Here is a 17,140-nt window from a genome sequence, read left to right on the forward strand (position 1 = left end):
GTTACATAAATCCTAAAGTCATTTCTATCTTTCCCTGCAACCCTGGCTAGCCTCCAGACCAATTAAACATTGATGATGTAGCTATACTTATCTGCAGTTCCTTCTTTCCACCAAGGCTTGGACATCAATTCTCTCTTTCAAATAAAAAATTTAACCCTCACATTTTTGGAGTTCTTTGGCTTATGAAGTACTTTCAGATTCACTGGTTTCATGTACTTATTATAGCAGGTAAAGCAATATGGAAAAGTACAAAGAAAAAAGTGAGAAAGTCAAGTGATGAAGGTCAACATCACGAAGGGTAAGTCATGTTGATATTATGGGCCCCTGTTGTGATGTAGTCAGAAGAGTACATCGCTCTCCCCCCAAACCTACGACCTCAGTCTAAGAATGAGAAAACATGAGGCTCACCGAAATGGAGGATATTCTACAAAATATTTGACCACTCCTCTTTGAAAGTGTCAAGACTATGAAAGACAAGGAAAGACGGAGAAACTGTCACAGGCCAGAGGAGCCTGAGGAAACATGACATCTGAATGCAATATGGTATCTGATTTGGAAACTGGAACAGAAAAAGGACATCAGTGGAAAAATTGGACAATCCTAATGAAGTCTGTAGTGAGTTAATCACATCTTACCTCTCACCAAGTTAATTTCATTTTGATAAATGCACCATGCTTATGTAAGGATGTTAATGTTAGAGCAAGTTGAATGAAGAATAAATGAGTTGGGACTTTCTGCACTGTCTTTGCAACTCTTTCGCAAATCTACAGTCATTTCAAATTTAAAAGTCTAAAAACAAAAACAACTAAAAAGCCTGAAATTTGCATAATTCAAATGAACTGAAAGTCATGCAAGCATCTTTCAAGGCATGTACACAGATAATCAGGAATAATTTTATCAGAATTGTTTCATATTACAATACTCTTCCTCAATTTTGAAAGACATTTCAAATATCTTTCATCATTTGCATCATTTATTTGACTGGGATTTAACAGAATTTTTGTAAATGAAAGTAAAAATGAAAGACTGAACTTTAGATAGCTCTTTCTCCACCAAAAGCAGTATTAGCTCATCAAAGATCCCTCCAGAAAATATCAGGAGGTTGCAGTCATCATTGTTTTTAGATAAATGTTTCAATTTCAGTTGGTGACTACCTGCAGTGAAACATTAGCACTGTTAACCCTTTTCCCGATCTCTTCTCCCCAAACTTCCCATTTTGTATAGCTTTATTATTATATTTACATTGTTGGGTGAAACAGTTAAAGAATGCTTTTAGCCATGGGTTACACTAAACCAAACAGTAGCTTAAAAAAACCAGTACTGATGAGTTAGACGGTTGTTGTTGCCGCTGGTTCAGGGCCTCAGGGATGTCAGGATTGCAGTCTCTATAATAAGTCTCTTGGGGTTTTCCTCATGATTACAAAAGAGCTGCTACAGCTCCAGCCACCATGTCCTTATTCCACTAAAAGAAGAAGAAAATGATTCTATCACGAAAACTTTCCACAAATCCCTAGCCTGTATCTCATTGGCCACAAGTGCATTATATATCCTGACCTTGGCTGCAGAAGAGGCTAGGAAATGTGTTTTTTTTTTTTTTAACTAAACACATTTCACAGACCTAATAAAATTGATATTTCTTAGCAGGGAAGGAAGAGCTGCTAATTCTCAGTTATTTTTTCTTGTTCTATATTTAAGCAGATTTAATATTTACAGGTAATCGTATATACCAAATCTTCTTTATACCTAAATTCTTTATTTTTATCCACTTCTTGGTTGGCAGGATTTCATTGTCAGGGATGAGCTGAGGCTTAGGAAGCAGCCACAAAAACCTGCCTTGCACCCCCTCTCATTTCTCCACTGCCCTGGAATCAGACTCTAAATGGAAAGAGAGAGTCACGGGAGCCCAAACCCGGCTCCCTTACCCAGGCAGAAGCTGTCCCTTTAAAAGAGAGAGGAGGCAGAGATGGTTTACTGCTGCCAGGAAAGGCTTCTGATTGACAGCCAGCGTGCTCCCTGGAGGTCTGATCTCATCGCCAGTGAGCAACAGGGCCTCTGACTGGCAGCAGAATGAGGAGCCCAGGAGCTAGGAGCCATTGCAGTGACTGGGATGGTTCTGTGCAGCACCTACCCCAGCAGCCTTAGAAAGCTGCAGTGATTTGTCTTCAGGGCATTCCTTTGAGTCCATCCCAGGCTCTTCAGAGCCTCTCTCTCAGCGTCACCTACCAAGCAGGGCTCGCACTAAGCTTCCTTCCTCCATTCTCTCTGTCCTTGGAACTGTGGTGTCCTGCCTGCAAGACTGGACTCCAGATCACGCCCAGAGTGCCAGGTCTAGGCACAACTGGATATCAAGTGCACGCTCTCCTGATGAACTTGACATTATTTTTTTCTAACGTAAAACTAATATAGACATTGTTGAAAAAGAAAGAAAGAAAGAAGAAAAGAAAGGAAAGGAGGGAGGAAGGAAAGGGGGTGCCTGGGTGGTTCAGTCAGTTGGGTGTCCAACTCTTGATTTTGGCTCAGGTCATGACCTCAGGGTCATGAGATCTAGCCCCCGACCTTGAGCTCTGTGCTCAGCGTGGCATCTGCTTGAATTCTTTCTCTCCCTCTATCTTTGCCTCCTCTCCTGCTCATTTGCTCTCTCAAAATAATTAAATAAAATAGAATAGAATAAAATAAAATAAAATAAAATAAAAAGAAAGGGAAGAAAGTACCCATTGACTCTTGGACATTGGTGACCCCCAAGCAATTGAAAATCACGTATAACTTTGGACTCCCCAAAACTTATGAACAGCCTACTGTTGACCAGAAGCCTTTTGATAACATAAATAGTTAATTAACACATATTTTGCATGTTATATGTATTGTACGCTGTATTCTTACAATAAAGTGAGTTAGAGACAAGAAAGTGTTAAGAAAACCATAAAAAAAGAAAAAATACATTTACAATACTAGACTATGTTTATTGAAAAAAAAAGTGTATAAGTGGATCCATGCACTTCAAACCTGTGTTGTTCAAGGGTCAACTGTAGAGAGCATTATAAAGAATAAAATGAAAATTATATTTAGCAACAACCACCACTATTCCTTTCCTTCAGGACTTTTTCTATGCCTTTACTTATTTTTTTTTTTCTTTTTTAGAGGAACAAAGCTTATATAAACTTATATAAAGCACACAGATTTTAATTATACAACTGGGTTAATTTTTATGTATGAACAGACAAATGTGACCCCAACCCAAATCAATCCAGAACATTTCCAGCACCCTAGCAGACTTCCTAATTGGTAAACCCCTCCCCCCCCCACAATCTTGATCACCACACTCTAGTCCTTCCTACTTTTGAACTTCATAAAAATGGCATGGAGGCATTTTAAAAGTTAAATTGGGACATAGCTGTTCTACATATTTTTTGGTTAGTATATCTTGAGTATTTCCCTGTCATAATTTTTTCAGAACTTCTTTTTAATGGCTATTATTTCATCATATAATTCTACATGATTTACTTAATTATCCTTCTGTTCTTGCACAATTAAGTTTATTTCCAAATTTTTGCCATTCGAAACAGTGCTATGTGGCACACCATTTTTGTACACCTTTCTGGAGGGCAGGATAGTGTGGTGGCTCAGAGCATGGGTTTCAGAATTAAAGAGATTGGGGTTTGAGCCCCAGCTTATCACTTGCTTGGCAGGCTCGAATTTGTGCAAATTATAAGCCCTTGTTGAGCCTCAGTTTCCCCACCTGAAAATGGACATGGACATGGCAATATCCATCTCATTGGATGCAACTGCAAGGTCTAATTGAGGTAAATGTAAAGACCTTAACATATTGCCTGGCACCAAGTGAACACCCAGTAAATGTTAAGCTGCTATTATTCATCTTTGTGTTCACTTCCAATTATTTCCTTAGGAGAAATTCCTAGAAGTAGAATTGCTGGATCAAAGAGTGCTTGTCTTTAGGGTTTTTCACACAGTCTGCCAAATTGCCCTCCAGAGAAGCTGTGCCAATTCACAGAACCATCAGCTGCGCAGGACGGCGCCCTTCCATCACAGTCTCTCAACAATCAGTATCACCATAAAGAAGAGAGGGAGTGAGCAAGCAAAAACAAAGGGAAGGAAAAAGCAAAAAAGAAACCTCGCCAATCAGATAGGGGTGTGTATGGGGGGGAAATCCCTTATTGTTGTTTTGTTTTCTAGTGAGATTGACCATTTTCTTTTCTTATATTGGCCTTTGTTTTTCTTCATTTGAGATTTGCCTGCTCAGGTCTTTGGCTATTTTTTTCTTGGGATATGTGCTGGTGTTTCAATAATTGGACTGTTACCTGGTTTAAGAAATCCTATTCTTCCTTGTATGGGCTGCAGTTACTGTGCTGGGTCTTTGGCCCTGCTCCTCATTCCCAAGTTCCTACCTTGGTTGTCTACCTGATGTCCTGGTCCCTTTAGGTTTGGGCTTCTGCTTCATTCTTGCCAGGACCCATTTCTCTCTCACTATCCCATAACTTGCCAGCCTGAGATGGATAGTGCCCAGAGAAGCTAATAATCCAGTGTCTCTTTTTCCCTTTAAATGCATGTTTGCTCAACATTTGCTTAGAAGGGAGGCTGGTTGAAGCATAAGAAAAGAGTTGGGAAGGAAGAATCCTTGTGGCAACAAGCAATTCAGCTCTGCCCCGAACTTGCATGACTGGCTTGATGAGATTAGCGGCCTGTAGTTGAGCAGACCCATCTTCCTTAGAAGGCAGTTTAACAGTGCAAATCACCTTTTCCCTCCCCCAATACCCAAGCAGTTTAAGTATCCCTTTCAAATGAGCATACTGGTATCCTTGAAAGGAATCCAGGTCAGTACAATTCTTTCCATCTCATTTTGTAGGCAAGGTTGTTTCAGAGCCTCAGAGATGCACAGCACTTTTGACAGATTCGAACTCTTGTCAACCGACCATCTGATGATTGCTTTCCTGGTTCCACCAGGTCCTGGTAGGGGACATTTTTGTCCTGGTAGGGGACATCTTTGGGGTCATTTCTTGCCAAAGAGGTGATCCAGGATACAGGGTCATGAAGGGAAGTGTCTCAAAAACTTGGCTGTCCTTGAAAGAAGATACTATTCCCATCTATTAAAATGAAGAATATTAAAAAAGAGAGTGAGAGGAGAGAAAATGAATTATCTAGAAATTAACTTAGCCAAGCATGTCAGAGAAAGCTCACTAAAGGAGAGGTTTATTTCTTGGATAAATAGAGATATGTTTGTGAAAGGAAAGGCACAGCATTGTCATGGTGTCAACACATATAATTCTAACAAATATTTGGAGAGAGAATTAGATAAACCAATTCTAAAATTTGCATGGAAGAATAAGTTTCCATGAGTAGCTAAGATAAAGTAGTCTCAAAAAAAGAGCAAAGATGGGGATCTTACCCTACCAGATATTAAGATATAGCATAAAGTCTAATTTTTTGTAATGTAAGCAGTACAAACCGATGGAACAGAAAAGAAGAATCCAGAAAGAGACCCATGCATGTTGATATTTGGTATGTGATAGAGGGGGCAACATAGATCAGTGGGGAAAGGATGGATTATTTTAGTGGTGTTAGGAAAGTAACTTGAGTGTATGGGAAAAAAAATAACATCATATCTCATACTATGTAAAGACAAATTTCAGATAGCTTAAGAAGCTATAAAAAATTGAAAGGCAAATCTTTATGATATTGAGTTAGGAAAGCATTTCTTAAATAAGATGCAAAGCCATAAAGGAAATAACTGATGGATTTCTGTTCAATAAATGACATCATGAAGTTAATGAATGATTAACAGTCTGGGAAAAGGCACTTGCAGCATATGTACAACAACAGAGGATAAAAAATTAAAATCTCAATTATATGAGAAACTTAGTAGCAAACTCATTTTCTGAGGAACTCAAGTTTTCTTACAGGCAAACTCACTTTCTGAGGAACACAAGTAGTGAATAAACATATGCAGAAAAACAACTTACTAGAAATCAGAGAAAGAAAAATCAAAACAGTGACATTCTATTTTAGATTCATCAGACTGGCAAGAAAAAATAAATTAAGTGCTGGCCAGGATGGAGGGCGATGAGAGCCTAATGCATTGTAAATTAGCATAGCCACTCTAAAGTGTCATTTCCAAGTATTTCATGAAACTGAATACATTTTACTCCATTATTTTTCAAACTGTGAATCATGGGCCATTAACAGGTTACAAAATTAGATTAGTAAGTTGTGATCAATGTTTAAAAAAGGAAATTGAGTTAAGTAGAATAAAACACACAATAATGTTTTTCTTATGATAAGGATAAGCAGTATTTCACTAAACTTTTGTTTCAGTTGTGTTCATGGAGAGACCCTTACCAGATTCTGATGTAAAAAATGTATTTCTTACAATGTGTCATCGTCAAAAGAGTTGGAAAGACACAGCTAGCCCTGTGTCTTTGGGACCCAACAATCCCACTTGTGCTTAGAAACTCTAGCAGAGATAGAGAGACAGGTATGGAGATGTTCATCACAGCGTTGTTTATAACAGAAACATGATGGCAACAAGTTCCATCAGTCTGCAGGTGAATCTCAAAAATAGAGACAACAATTAAACAGTTGTTAAAAGAAATGACCTTGAGTTACATAAGTTAGCACAGATCTCAGTAAAAAACAAAAACAAAAACAAAACACTTGTATTGATTGAACAAAAAGGGGCAGTAGAATATAATACGTAGCACAGTAGCCTTTACATGAGATTTTATAAATGTCCTCTCAAAGCAATATTGTATATTGTTTGGGGATACACACACATATATATAAACAAAGGTTTTGAGGGTGGATTGTCCATGCTTACACGTCTGACATGTGAAGGTGCCCGGTGGTGGTGGGGAGTGGGAGCTATGCAGTCATGGGACTGTGAAAACAAACACCAAAAAAAAAAAAAAAAAATCACAAAGAGAATAGCTCATTTGAGAGAATGAGGATGTATGTCATATGCTTCTGGAGAGTGAAGAGTGGGCCAATATTGTTCAGGGATATTTGTCAATACTTATTACAAGTTTCCAAAACATGCATCATTTCATCCTGTGCGTCCACGTCTAGAGAACCTATTAAGTGTATGTCCAACAGCTGAACTGCAAAGAGCATTTCTTTGAATTTCAACATGAGAGCGAAAACATTAAATCATATGAAATGTTATTCAGTAATTTAAAAGAGTGGCATAGAGGTATATTTATGGTTGTGGGAAAATGTTCATGATAGGAAACTAAGTGGAAAAAAACAGATCACGGGCCATGAAACTACTTACTGTACTAGACCATTAAAAAAGCACTTTATATGAAACATGGTCAAGGTGGGGGGAAAGGAGAAAACACATCAGGTTAAAAAGTAGCTGTCCCTGGGTAGCATGATGAAAATGATTTTCAATTTTGCCTTTGTTCTTGTTTTCTTCCCACAATTTCCTGAAAGGTGCAAAAATTATTTTTGTAATAAAATTCATGTATTTTGATTTGAAAATTGAGCAGACTACCCAGATGATTTGTCAAATGGAAGGAACTAGGTTGAGAAGAGAGAACAAGGCATAAAGCTATAGGATGGGAAACTAGGAGACAGGCAAGAAGCTCAGAAGCAGGGAGGTCAAGGGGAAAGTCTAGAGAATAGAGGGTCTGGCAGTGTCTTATAGGGACCTTGCAGCCTAGGGACTTGGCCCGGAGGGAGTGGTCAAGGGGCAGAGTCTCAACTCTGACCCAGACCTACCTCTTGCAGCCAGCTTGCCAGTCTTCAGATGCCCAGTGGCCAGGACTCCATCATCTTCCAGCCTTGATCCTTCATCACTGTCCTGTTTGTCAGGCTGGGAGTGAAGATCCCCCAAGTATGGAGCTCTGTTTACCATGGAGAAGTTCAAGCTACTATCAGCCTCAGCTAGGTGCAGCCAGCTGGGTCGCATGTCATAGCCTCAAGTCTAAAGGGTACATAAATGAGCCATCCAAACGGGCAGGAGCTAGGGAAGCAACGGGACAGAAAGAATGTCTTAGTTATGAATTGCTAAGTATCAAATTACCATGTACATAAGGATTTACACACACACACACACACACACACACACGTTTATTAGTTTCTGTGGGTCAGGAGTCTGGGCAAGGGTCTGCTGGATTTTCTGCTTCAGAGTCTCTTGGGAGGCTGCAGTCTAGGTGTTGGCCTGGACTGTGGTCTCATCTGCAGACTCAAGGAAAGAAGCATCTGCCCCAAGCTCACATGGTTGCTGGCAGCATTTGGTTCCTCTGGGCTTTTGGATTGAGGGCCTTTGTTCTTAGTGGGCTGTTGGCTAGAGGTTGCCCTTGGACCTGCCTGATATGACCCCTTGCCTCATCAAGCATGCAAATGGAGAAGGGCAAGAGAGAGAATGTCAGCACTGTGGATGTCATACTGAACGTGATCTAATCATGGGCATGACATCTCATCGCTTTGGTCTCCTGTTACAGGTCGGAAGCAATTCACAGGTTGCATCCACACTCAAGGGTATTTGTGGGTACTCGGTGCATGGGCATGGATCCAGGGTGCGAGGATCATCTTGGAGTCGACCCATGAAAAGGGTAACCCAGAGAACAGCAAGCTGAAACAAGAGGGTGTGAGATTAAGGAATAGGATGGGAGTCCCTGGGGACAGGATATCCAGAGCCATCTCAATTATAGCCCTGAAAAAACATCCTGGGCAACCCCTCTATCCCAGGGAAACCAGAACAGCTGATTATCCCACCTAGCAGGACACAAATGATGTTAGGCAGTGTCACACTACCTAACGTAGAGAGTCTCTGTTTCATGGACAAAGTCTTTACTCGGCGATGCTGTGTCTTAACCACTTCTCTAAGACCATCAACCTATCTTTTATCAAAGACATCTCTGGCTTCGGACCCAACCCTTCTGCAGCTAGAGTATCTCCCTATAACTAAATGTCGCTTCAGTTTTGTCCTATTTACTTATCTGGTTACTTTCTATTTATGGCAAGTGATACTGGGCTCTTCATTTATATAGTGTTATGAAATTTTCAACTCAAATAAATGCATTTAAACAAAAATTAAGTCAGTTTAAGGAATAGCAGAAAAATAATAATGTCTGTGGCTGATGATCATTGCACAAATCTGGACGGCCCGTACCACCTGCCTCTCCTGTCCATTAGTACCTGTGTGACCACATGTGTTCCACCTTCCTCTTCATTCATTCACATTGGCCACCCTGGCCTCCTTGCCTTCTCCTCAGGCCAGCAGGCACACTCCCCAGCACAGGGATTTTGCACCTTCTGTTCCCTCTGCCTGGAACATTTTTTCTCCAGTTGTCTGCACGAGTCACCCCTTCATGACTTTCCTCGAATGTCACTTTCTCATGATGTCTTCGCTGGCCATCCTGCGTGACATTATCAGTTCTACTCTGGACACTCCCAATTATCCTTCTCTATTTCATAGATGTTTTTTCAATAGGACTTACTGCCATCCAAATGCTATAGTTTTTTTTTCTTGCTTATTTCTCTTCTTTATTCTCTGTTTCTCCCCATTAGAATATCAGTTCCATGAGGACAGAAAATTTTGTCTGTCTGAGAATTGTTTTCTGTACTCCCCAGGACATAGAATGGTGTCGGGCTCAAAGGGAGTGCTCCGTAAATCCTCTCCAAGGGCTTTGTGCTGTGGTTCGCAGGTACAAGGCTGGGGAGATGGTTGTCATTACCTTACTCCTCTCCCGCACGTTTCCCCCATGGTTCAAGACCTGCACTCATATTCTTCCTTCCTGTCTGCCTCTTTTCCCACAAATCAGAAACAAAGACACCTGCCAAGAAAATCAACATTTAGGGGCACCTGGGTGGCTCAGTGGGTTAAAGCCTCCGCCTTTGGCTCAGGACGTGATCTCAGGGTCCTGGGATTGAGACCCGCATCGGGCTCTCTGCTCGGCGGGAAGCCTGCTTCCCTCTCTCTCTCTGCCTGCCTCTCTGTCTACTTGTGATCTCTCTATCAAATAAATAAATAAATAAAATCTAAAAAAAAAAAAAGAAAATCAACATTTAGATGTGGCTTGGACAAGCTCTGGCTGAGTCTGGGGTTATTGGTATCCAATGAAACATTGAAGAGATGCAGGAGAATGTCAAAGAATCACTGGCAGGAAATAGAGTCAGATATGTATATCCATGGGATGCTTTTGGTGACCCAAAACAACAACAACAACACACACACACACACACAAAACCCCCACTAAACACAAAAAATAAAAAACAAAACCAAAAGCCCAAAGAAAAATGCATTAAACAATAATGGGATGTATGTGCTAACACTTACACCAACCCACTAAGTAGGGCAGCTCCAAGGTTGGATAATTCAGTGGCTCAATGACATCATTAAGGATCTGGGTTCTTTCACCTGTTCTGCCATCCACTGTTGCAGCTTTGTCCTAATTTAGCTTCCCTCTTGGTTGCAATTAGAATATGTCCATCCATGGAAAAGGTCATGTTTCTCTCTCATGTCTATTTTTCAAGAGTGCAGGCACCTTTCCAGGTAGCTGCTTGCCCCCCAAATTTCACTCGATTCACAATGGTCAGAACTGGCTCCTAAGCGTACACCAAACATGGGCCAAGAGAGATGTGGGGTTTGTCGTGGAAGGTGACTTATTCAAATAAAAACAGAGGAAGGGGCAGGAAGATGGATTTGGGTGGGCAACCTACCATGTAGGTTTCAGGTGACCTCATGTAGGAATGGAACCGGGAACTGAAGTATCAGGCATCGAGGTCGCCTTCTCCCTATTCCCACAGCTTGATTTGCTTTGTTCATTTGCACAGACTTCTTTTTCGCTCCCCTGCTTCTCTGGGCAGCCTGGCTTTCTTCACTCCCATGATCCATGGCTCAGACAAGGCTCTATTACCCTCAACTTCAGTCTCCTTCCCATTGAAGTACAAACACCCAGTAGGGAAGGCGTTCAGCTGGGAAGGCCAATGCTGTAACAGACATGTTTGAAATCTCAACAACTTCAGACAATACAATTTTATTTCTTGCTTACATCCCAACCCAATGTGGGTCAGAGTGCCTGTGTGCGTGTGTGTGTGTGTGTGTCTGTGTGTGTGTGCGTGCGTGCTGATGGAGGGTGACCCATGAAAAACAGCAGCACCTTCATTCTGGGGCTGCTACAGGTGAAGCCTTGCTTGGGGGCACCCCAACCGGGTCTGCAATAAAGCCCAACTTTGTCTGCTGCCTTCCTGGCTCCCACAATCTCCTCTCTCTCTTGCTTCTGCCTCTACCTCTTTGGTTCTTGCGTCTCTCTGTTACTCTGTCCCTCTCTCTTTTCTAGTCTCTGTCTCTTTCTGCCCTTTGTTCTTGTTTTTCTCTGTCTCTTGTCTGAAGTGGTGGTTTATTGGATCAGAAATCACACCCAGTTTTTTCTCTCTCTTTTTTTAAATCATTAATACTCCTCACCAACTAGTAACTGAAGATACTCTTTGTGAGGAAGGGAAGAAGGTGTGTACCTGCTCCCTCTGCTCACTGTTCCCACTACACACTTGCTCCCTGGAGCACACCAGATGCTTCTCCAGAGGGAGAACAGAGCCTGGAAGTCATAGGAAGGAAGCAGCAGAAAGCAGGAGACTGAGCCGTGCAGTGGTAACAAGTCTCGGCTTTGTCCCAGCTCTGTCTGGCCCTCCAGATGACCCAGGACTGCCATCCTACATAACTATCGGAGCTCTTGGCAGTTTTTAAATTACAGGTGTGCTCAGAATCTCCGTAAGGCAGATTCTATGGTGAGGATGCTCTATCCTTTCCATGGGTCCAAGGAGGGCACAAGCTGTATCCAAGGTCACACAGGAAGTTAGTGGTAGAGGCACTTAATGGCTTCTGCTATAGGGAAGGACTCGCCAGTTTCTAGCTCAGGGGTGGCCCTTAGCAAAGTGTTATTGTGAATTGGCTGAGATATACCGGCCACTGCAGTGATGATGATGATGGTGATGATAGTTAATATAGTAAACCTACTATGTGCTCTGCAGTGTGCTAAGTGTTTATATGCAATAGCTCATTTCATTCACCCCACCCCTCCCAGCCCTTTCAGGTAGATACTTGTATCATCTCCATTTTATAGGTGAGAAAACCGAGATACACAGAAATTTGGTAAATTGCCTAAGAAAGAAAACCACACAGCTAGTAAATGTCAGTGCAGTTGAGATGAATAGATGGGTGGCTGGATGGAAGAATGAAATAAAGGTTAGGTCATTGGTTAGGGACTTGGAGTTATAACATAAATGATTTTAATATCTCTAGGCCTCTCAGCTTAATCATGTATTAGCCACTTGAAGACAAGGAGTAAGCCAAGGAAATACTAAATTCTCTCTCAAGCTACCGTCTGCATGCACAAGCAGCATTCACGCCCAGTCAAGGCTAAACTCAGACCAACCAGGATGCAGAGAGGCAGATACAAGCGCACAAGAACAGAATCTTACAATGATATACAAGTATAACTCACACAACCTGGTTACACACACACACACACACACACACACACGCACGCCCCAGGATGCATGGTACCTTTAAGACCGGACTGGACTCACTTCACACAAGAACACACACCTTGCAAGGACATGTTTAGGGACAAGGTCATTCACAGACAAGGACACAGATATGCAGAAATGCCCATCTCTTCTGGGGTATGCACACATAAACAGACACGTTTTACACACACACGCACCAGCACACCCACACACCCACAGAGATATTTTACACACACACATACACGCACAAGCACACGCACACACACACCCCAACACAGACAGGATCAGTCTCTCTCTGACAAAGCTGCAAATCAGGCCGTGTCAGGTTTAGCTATATTCTAGCCACTTACTCCTTTTTCTAGAAAGGCACTCACCTGGGTCTTGATAAATATGCAAAATCTAGGGACCTCATCCCTCAAATGCTTTGTCTTAGAGAACTATTAAACAGGAGATGTTCCATCCATATGAGTGGTTTTCTCTTGATGCTTTGAAGCTGGGCAGTGCCCTTGTCTTTCCTTTTCCTTCCTGGTCTTCACTAGTCCAGTCCATCTCTTAGTCTGGCTCAGGTCATCTCTGGAACTTCCTCAGGGTTAGCCTTTCTGGCCCCTCCTCAGCCTTGTCCTTTGTTGCCTCCTGCCAATGCCTGAGACTTAGGACCCCGGGGGTCCCCCTCCCTCCTCCACTTCACCTTTCCACAGCTCAGCCTCCCCAGCCTCTCCTGGGGAGGAAAGAGTCAGTGGTCTTTTGGTTCAAAGTAGGACTTATCTGAAGAGAAGGAGGAAGGCATCCCTCTGAACTGACTCCAATCTATTCCTTCCAGAGAAGCCCCAGAGGTTATTTGAACATGCACATGTATGGGCAGTGGCTTTATTTTATTTACTGATAAATATAAATACAAATAAATATGTCTATCTTCTCAGGGCCAAGAACAGTGCTGGGCACAGAATAGGTGCCATTCTCAGCTTAAACACCACCTCCCCAGGGAAGTCTTCCCAGATTCCCTCAGACAGGATTAGATCTGCCCTACCCCCTCACACACTTGCAGGTGCAGACATGCACACACATGCGCTATAAAGCACATAAATATCTATCTTGTATGACACTCATCACAATTGTAATTGAAATTATTATTACAATAAAGCGAGTATATCATGTTATAATTAAATAATTATTGGCATAATTATATGTTTAATGTTGCCAGTTGATAAGTGCCATGAATTCAGGGACCGGGTTTGTTTTATTCCTCTGTGTGCATTTAGGGCTGAGTACAATGATGAGACTGGGTGGACCCGCAAATTACTCAATATATGTGTCTATTAAGTACCTACGATCTGCCTGGCAGTAAATTTACATCCCATCTTCACCATGACTTGGCAAAGTGAATGCGAATTATGCTCATTTTTTGATGGGAACCCTGAGGGGACTTGCCCAAGGTCACACAGGTAAACTAAGGATAGGCACTTAAACTCAAGGCAGGCAGTCCTTCTTCAGCTCCGATCTGCTGAGCTGTCTGGCCCTTGGCACCCTCCCTCTCCCTGGGCTGTGAAGCCCACACCACCAGTTTGTTCCTGACTCCCCACTGTTCCCTGTTCCAGACTCACCACTTCCCCCACCCACCATCTCGAGCCTTCCCACCATCAAACTTGTTCATCGCTTCTCGGTCTTTTGGCTAAGATCAAGTGTAGAACACATGATTCATACTCAGGTACGAGTAGTGGACAACTTAGATTTCCCGTGGGAAAAATGATCTATTTACAAGGGATCAAAGATTTAAGCGTACAGGGCCAAACCTTACTGGGGGAATTTTAGGCATGAGCTAACCAAGAAAGGAGAATTCACACCAGGAGTCCACTGCCTATATTGCTGGCCAGAGGCCAAGTCTGTTTCCGTTGGCTGCCTCTCCTCCTTGACACTGCCAGCTTTGTCTGCATTCACCCCAGGGGCCCCCTGCCTCTCTTGCCTGGTGAGACACAACCTGGAGCACAGCAGGAAGAGCACTGGGCCAGCTCAGGACACGTCTGTTGTGGCAGCAGCTCTGCATCCATGGGCTATGCAGTTTAAGGAGTCCCTTGCACTTTCTGGGCCTCAGTTTCCCTCTCTCCCAGCAGAGGGACGCATTGGATGACCTTTCCGATTCCTCCCAGCTCTGGACGTCTGCCTCTAACAGATGGGGCTGTCCGATCCCAAGCTCACACTTGCAGAACACGCACTGTGTTTGGGCACTGTTCTAAGAACTCCACATTTATAACTCACTCTGTGATGACACTCACACTGGGAGGCATTGTCCCCATTTTACAACTGAAGAAACAGGCCCTGGAAGAAGTTCATTTGCTTGCTCAAGGTCATGATTCCATCACGGCCTACAATATTATCCCCGGTGTCAAACGACCACCATTTATGCTGTGGCCCAGGAATTTGGGAAGGGCTCAGCGGAGCAGCTCCTGCTTGTGTGTCCGTCATGCAGCTGCCATTGGATGTCTGTTGGGGCCGCATCAAAGTTAGACACCCGAGATCACTCACTCACAAGCCCGGGAGATTGTTGTTGGCTGTCGTCTGGGGGCTCAGCTGGACCCAGTGTGGCCTCTCTAGCAAGCGTGGCTCGGGGTAGTCAAGGTCCTTATGTGGACGCTGGCCTCTCCCAGAGTGTGCAACCCAAGCGAGCCAGGAAGAAACTGCAGGAAACTTTCTTTCCTTCTTTCTTTCTTATTTTTTTTTAAAGATTTTATTTATTTGACAGACAGAGATCACAAGTAGGCAGAGAAGCAGGCAGAGAGAGAGAGAGAGGAGGAAGCAGGCTCCCTGCTAAGCAGAGAGCCCGATGCGGGGCTCAATCCCAGAACCCTGGGATCATGACCTGAGCTGAAGGCAGAGGCTTTAACCCACTGAGCCACCCAGGTGCCCCTGCAGGAAACTTTCTGACCTAGCTTTGGAAGTCATGCATACCACTCACTGCATTCTACTGGTTACAACCCAGTCACTAAGGTTGACCCAGACTTAAGGGGAGGGGACAAAGACCTTACTGTTCAGTGGGAGAGCGGTCAAAGGATGAGCACACAGGCTTTAAAACCACCACAGCGACTCAGATGATAAGTGGAAAAGCTAGAATCTGAGCCTCCAAGCGGGGTCTGCAGGCTGAACCAGCACACATGTCTACTTTCAACATTTAGGTGTGTTTCCTGGGAGTCTCACTGCTGGTGAAACAGACATGCCTCATGGGTCGCTGAGACTCCTTCTCCAGCTCCAGGCCAGCCTTTCCTGGTCTCTCTGTTGTCCTGTCCCTTCTCTAGGCCTCAGAGTGCTGCTCTCCCTCTGGCCTGTCTTCCTTCTGCTACGGTCTTAGGTGGCCAGCAGGGCAGTGGCTGGAGCACTGGCACTCCCTGCTCTCTGTCACCTTGAGTGTGTCATTTCTCCTCTGAAAGTCTCTGTTCTTCATCCGTCAGCTTGGTGGGAAGGTATTCATCCAATCAAGGATCTATTGAGCACCTGCTTTTTGCTAGGCATTCTTCTAGGCTCTGGGTAGGAGAGAGAGACAATAAGCAAATAAGCACGAAAAAATATATGTATAATGCCATATACATATGATATGTCAGATAGTGATAAGGGCTAGAGAGAAAAATAAGGCAGAGTAAGGAGGACTAGGCATTTCAGGGAGGGGTATCGCTACTTTACAAAGGGTGGTGAGGGAAGACTTTATAAAGAAAGTGATGTTTGAGCACAGGTCTGAGACAATGAGCCACACAGCTCTCTGGAGGGAAAAGTGTTCCAGCTAGAGGGAACAGCAAGGTCAGGACAGTGGGTCTGGAGCTGAGTGAGCCAGAGGAGTGGTAAGAGGTAGGCCAGAGAGGGAGCAGAGCCAAAGGACTTAGGACCATGTCCAATTTGGACTTTTACCCCTAAGTGAAATGAGACCATGGAAGGGTTTTTGGCAAAGGAGCAGCCCCCTCTGATTTCCGTTTTTGACATCCTGATACTGACCTTGAAGAAGGAGGAGGCTGTGAGCAAGAACCAGAGGGCCATTTCTAGGAGTTAAGAGCAGCTCTAGAGCAACTCCCCAGCAAAAGGCCAGCAAGGAAACAGGGGCCTTTTCCCACAGCTACAAGAAACTGCAGGCTGCTCCTGACCTTACATTACAATTGTAATGAGCTTACAGATTCTTTTTTTTTTCCTAAAGATTTTATTTATTTATTTGACACACAGAAATCACAAGTAGGCAGAGATGCAGGCAAGAGAGAGAGTAGGGGAAGCAGGATCCCTGCTGAGCAGAGAACCCATGTGGGGCTCAATCCCAGGACCCTGGGATCATGACCTGAGGCTTTAACCTACTGAGTCATCTGGGTGCCCCACAAGCAGATTCTTCTGCAGAGCCTCCAGACAAGAGCCCATCTGGCTGATACATTGTGAGGCCCCAAGGAAAATACTCTGTCAAAACTGCTAAGATTTCTCACCTACATGACTGTCCCCTAATACATGGATATTGTCAAGCCTCTTAGTTTGTTATGCAGCAACAGAAAACTAATGCACGTGTTATGTTAATCCTCACAGCCATCCCAAATAGAGGGTCTCCCCATCGTACAGATGACAGAACACATCAGTGAGGTGAAGGGCTTTACTCTAGGCCACACAGAAGGGTAGTGTCACAGCTGGGACTGAAACTCTG

This window comes from Neovison vison, chromosome 8, assembly GCF_020171115.1.
Source record: "Neovison vison isolate M4711 chromosome 8, ASM_NN_V1, whole genome shotgun sequence".
Lineage (NCBI taxonomy): Eukaryota > Metazoa > Chordata > Mammalia > Carnivora > Mustelidae > Neogale > Neogale vison.